The following is a 5,000-nucleotide window of genomic DNA, read 5'->3' as shown; positions in this document are numbered from 1 at the left end:
CTGCGCCACTCTGCTCTCAGCCACTTCAGAAAAGACTAGAACTCACAATCCATGGCTTAGGAGGCCAGTGTCTTAGGCCACTGGGGTACTGTGTAAACAGTATGACCTATACAAACTGTTGGAAGAGGTAAAAACAAATGTATAATGGCAATGAGACATGCCATGAAACGACAATTTTTTTAGTTTTTTTTGTTCGCACTTAAAATCTAAAAAGAAACTGTTTAGCAGAGGTTGGTTTCGATCCATCGACCTCTGGGTTATGGGCCCAGCACGCTTCCGCTGCGCCACTCTGCTTCCATCCACCCCAGATGGGACTTGAACCCACAATCCCTGGCTTAGGAGGCCAGTGCCTTATCCATTAGGCCACTGGGGCACTGTTTACCTTCTGCAAACAGTACGAACTGATAGAAGCAGTAAAAACAATGTGTACTGGATAGCACTGAGAGACGCAAATGAAATTTAGCTTTCTAATTTCTGCTTGCGTTTCATTTTTTTAAATAATCTGGTTAGCAGAGGATGGTTTCTATCCATCGACCTCTGGGTTATGGGCCCAGCACGCTTCCGCTGCGCCACTCTGCTCTCAGCCACTTCAGAAAAGACTAGAACTCACAATCCATGGCTTAGGAGGCCAGTGTCTTAGGCCACTGGGGCACTGTTTACCTTCTGCAAACAGTACGAACTGATAGAAGCAGTAAAAATAATGTGTACTGGATAGCACTGAGAGACGCAAATTCAATTTAGCTTTCTAATTTCTGCTTGCGTTTCATTAAAAAAAAATCTGGTTAGCAGAGGATGGTTTCGATCCATCGACCTCTGGGTTATGGGCCCAGCACGCTTCCGCTGCGCCACTCTGCTTCCATCCACCCCAGATGGGACTTGAACCCACAATCCCTGGCTTAGGAGGCCAGTGCCTTATCCATTAGGCCACTGGGGCACTGTTTACCTTCTGCAAACAGTACGAACTGATAGAAGCAGTAAAAACAATGTGTACTGGATAGCACTGAGAGACGCAAATGAAATTTAGCTTTCTAATTTCTGCTTGCGTTTCATTTTTTTTAATAATCTGGTTAGCAGAGGATGGTTTCTATCCATCGACCTCTGGGTTATGGGCCCAGCACGCTTCCGCTGCGCCACTCTGCTCTCAGCCACTTCAGAAAAGACTAGAACTCACAATCCATGGCTTAGGAGGCCAGTGTCTTAGGCCACTGGGGCACTGTTTACCTTCTGCAAACAGTACGAACTGATAGAAGCAGTAAAAATAATGTGTACTGGATAGCACTGAGAGACGCAAATTCAATTTAGCTTTCTAATTTCTGCTTGCGTTTCATTAAAAAAAAAATCTGGTTAGCAGAGGATGGTTTCGATCCATCGACCTCTGGGTTATGGGCCCAGCACGCTTCCGCTGCGCCACTCTGCTTCCATCCACCCCAGATGGGACTTGAACCCACAATCCCTGGCTTAGGAGGCCAGTGCCTTATCCATTAGGCCACTGGGGCACTGTTTACCTTCTGCAAACAATACGAACTGATAGAAGCAGTAAAAACAATGTGTACTGGATAGCACTGAGAGACGCAAATGAAATTTAGCTTTCTAATTTCTGCTTGCGTTTCATAAAAAAAAAAATCTGGTTAGCAGAGGATGGTTTCGATCCATCGACCTCTGGGTTATGGGCCCAGCACGCTTCCGCTGCGCCACTCTGCTTCCATCCACCCCAGATGGGACTTGAACCCACAATCCCTGGCTTAGGAGGCCAGTGCCTTATCCATTAGGCCACTGGGGCACTGTTTACCTTCTGCAAACAGTACGAACTGATAGAAGCAGTAAAAACAATGTGTACTGGATAGCACTGAGAGACGCAAATGAAATTTAGCTTTCTAATTTCTGCTTGCGTTTCATTTTTTTAAATAATCTGGTTAGCAGAGGATGGTTTCTATCCATCGACCTCTGGGTTATGGGCCCAGCACGCTTCCGCTGCGCCACTCTGCTCTCAGCCACTTCAGAAAAGACTAGAACTCACAATCCATGGCTTAGGAGGCCAGTGTCTTAGGCCACTGGGGCACTGTTTACCTTCTGCAAACAGTACGAACTGATAGAAGCAGTAAAAATAATGTGTACTGGATAGCACTGAGAGACGCAAATGCAATTTAGCTTTCTAATTTCTGCTTGCGTTTCATTAAAAAAAAAATCTGGTTAGCAGAGGATGGTTTCGATCCATCGACCTCTGGGTTATGGGCCCAGCACGCTTCCGCTGCGCCACTCTGCTCTCAGCCACTTCAGAAAAGACTAGAACTCACAATCCATGGCTTAGGAGGCCAGTGTCTTAGGCCACTGGGGTACTGTGTAAACAGTATGACCTATACAAACTGTTGGAAGAGGTAAAAACAAATGTATAATGGCAATGAGACATGCCATGAAACGACAATTTTTTTAGTTTTTTTTGTTCGCACTTAAAATCTAAAAAGAAACTGTTTAGCAGAGGATGGTTTCGATCCATCGACCTCTGGGTTATGGGCCCAGCACGCTTCCGCTGCGCCACTCTGCTCTCAGCCACTTCAGAAAAGACTAGAACTCACAATCCATGGCTTAGGAGGCCAGTGTCTTAGGCCACTGGGGTACTGTGTAAACAGTATGACCTATACAAACTGTTGGAAGAGGTAAAAACAAATGTATAATGGCAATGAGACATGCCATGAAACGACAATTTTTTTTGTTTTTTTTGTTCGCACTTAAAATCTAAAAAGAAACTGTTTAGCAGAGGATGGTTTCGATCCATCGACCTCTGGGTTATGGGCCCAGCACGCTTCCGCTGCGCCACTCTGCTCTCAGCCACTTCAGAAAAGACTAGAACTCACAATCCATGGCTTAGGAGGCCAGTGTCTTAGGCCACTGGGGTACTGTGTAAACAGTATGACCTATACAAACTGTTGGAAGAGGTAAAAACAAATGTATAATGGCAATGAGACATGCCATGAAACGACAATTTTTTTAGTTTTTTTTGTTCGCACTTAAAATCTAAAAAGAAACTGTTTAGCAGAGGTTGGTTTCGATCCATCGACCTCTGGGTTATGGGCCCAGCACGCTTCCGCTGTGCCACTCTGCTCTCAGCCACTTCAGAAAAGACTAGAACTCACAATCCATGGCTTAGGAGGCCAGTGTCTTAGGCCACTGGGGTACTGTGTAAACAGTATGACCTATACAAACTGTTGGAAGAGGTAAAAACAAATGTATAATGGCAATGAGACATGCCATGAAACGACAATTTTTTTTGTTTTTTTTGTTCGCACTTAAAATCTAAAAAGAAACTGTTTAGCAGAGGATGGTTTCGATCCATCGACCTCTGGGTTATGGGCCCAGCACGCTTCCGCTGCGCCACTCTGCTCTCAGCCACTTCAGAAAAGACTAGAACTCACAATCCATGGCTTAGGAGGCCAGTGTCTTAGGCCACTGGGGCACTGTTTACCTTCTGCAAACAGTACGAACTGATAGAAGCAGTAAAAATAATGTGTACTGGATAGCACTGAGAGACGCAAATTCAATTTAGCTTTCTAATTTCTGCTTGCGTTTCATTAAAAAAAAATCTGGTTAGCAGAGGATGGTTTCGATCCATCGACCTCTGGGTTATGGGCCCAGCACGCTTCCGCTGCGCCACTCTGCTTCCATCCACCCCAGATGGGACTTGAACCCACAATCCCTGGCTTAGGAGGCCAGTGCCTTATCCATTAGGCCACTGGGGCACTGTTTACCTTCTGCAAACAGTACGAACTGATAGAAGCAGTAAAAACAATGTGTACTGGATAGCACTGAGAGACGCAAATGAAATTTAGCTTTCTAATTTCTGCTTGCGTTTCATTTTTTTAAATAATCTGGTTAGCAGAGGATGGTTTCTATCCATCGACCTCTGGGTTATGGGCCCAGCACGCTTCCGCTGCGCCACTCTGCTCTCAGCCACTTCAGAAAAGACTAGAACTCACAATCCATGGCTTAGGAGGCCAGTGTCTTAGGCCACTGGGGCACTGTTTACCTTCTGCAAACAGTACGAACTGATAGAAGCAGTAAAAATAATGTGTACTGGATAGCACTGAGAGACGCAAATTCAATTTAGCTTTCTAATTTCTGCTTGCGTTTCATAAAAAAAAAAATCTGGTTAGCAGAGGATGGTTTCGATCCATCGACCTCTGGGTTATGGGCCCAGCACGCTTCCGCTGCGCCACTCTGCTTCCATCCACCCCAGATGGGACTTGAACCCACAATCCCTGGCTTAGGAGGCCAGTGCCTTATCCATTAGGCCACTGGGGCACTGTTTACCTTCTGCAAACAGTACGAACTGATAGAAGCAGTAAAAACAATGTGTACTGGATAGCACTGAGAGACGCAAATGAAATTTAGCTTTCTAATTTCTGCTTGCGTTTCATTTTTTTAAATAATCTGGTTAGCAGAGGATGGTATCTATCCATCGACCTCTGGGTTATGGGCCCAGCACGCTTCTGCTGCGCCACTCTGCTCTCAGCCACTTCAGAAAAGACTAGAACTCACAATCCATGGCTTAGGAGGCCAGTGTCTTAGGCCACTGGGGCACTGTTTACCTTCTGCAAACAGTACGAACTGATATAAGCAGTAAAAATAATGTGTACTGGATAGCACTGAGAGACGCAAATGCAATTTAGCTTTCTAATTTCTGCTTGCGTTTCATTAAAAAAAAAATCTGGTTAGCAGAGGATGGTTTCGATCCATCGACCTCTGGGTTATGGGCCCAGCACGCTTCCGCTGCGCCACTCTGCTCTCAGCCACTTCAGAAAAGACTAGAACTCACAATCCATGGCTTAGGAGGCCAGTGTCTTAGGCCACTGGGGTACTGTGTAAACAGTATGACCTATACAAACTGTTGGAAGAGGTAAAAACAAATGTATAATGGCAATGAGACATGCCATGAAACGACAATTTTTTTAGTTTTTTTTGTTCGCACTTAAAATCTAAAAAGAAACTGTTTAGCAGAGGATGGT

General features: G+C 45.2%; 6 non-coding genes across 6 annotated transcripts; all 6 read right to left on the bottom strand.

Annotated features, from left to right (window-relative positions):
• Positions 1-300: 300 nt before the first annotated feature.
• trnar-ccu (transfer RNA arginine (anticodon CCU)) lies at positions 301-373 on the bottom strand. The gene has a single exon. It is a non-coding gene; the product is annotated as a tRNA-Arg (tRNA).
• Positions 374-861: 488 nt separating this feature from the next.
• Positions 862-934, bottom strand: trnar-ccu (transfer RNA arginine (anticodon CCU)). Its single transcript has one exon. It is a non-coding gene; the product is annotated as a tRNA-Arg (tRNA).
• Positions 935-1,423: 489 nt separating this feature from the next.
• On the bottom strand, positions 1,424-1,496 carry trnar-ccu (transfer RNA arginine (anticodon CCU)). The gene has a single exon. It is a non-coding gene; the product is annotated as a tRNA-Arg (tRNA).
• Positions 1,497-1,707: 211 nt separating this feature from the next.
• Positions 1,708-1,780, bottom strand: trnar-ccu (transfer RNA arginine (anticodon CCU)). The gene has a single exon. It is a non-coding gene; the product is annotated as a tRNA-Arg (tRNA).
• Positions 1,781-3,661: 1,881 nt separating this feature from the next.
• On the bottom strand, positions 3,662-3,734 carry trnar-ccu (transfer RNA arginine (anticodon CCU)). Its single transcript has one exon. It is a non-coding gene; the product is annotated as a tRNA-Arg (tRNA).
• A 489-nt stretch (positions 3,735-4,223) lies between these two features.
• On the bottom strand, positions 4,224-4,296 carry trnar-ccu (transfer RNA arginine (anticodon CCU)). Its single transcript has one exon. It is a non-coding gene; the product is annotated as a tRNA-Arg (tRNA).
• Between the last annotated feature and the right edge of the window lie 704 nt (positions 4,297-5,000).

Source organism: Oncorhynchus kisutch, unplaced genomic scaffold (assembly GCF_002021735.2).
Source record: "Oncorhynchus kisutch isolate 150728-3 unplaced genomic scaffold, Okis_V2 scaffold4059, whole genome shotgun sequence".
NCBI lineage: Eukaryota > Metazoa > Chordata > Actinopteri > Salmoniformes > Salmonidae > Oncorhynchus > Oncorhynchus kisutch.
This window is presented reverse-complemented; position numbering and strand designations above follow the sequence as displayed.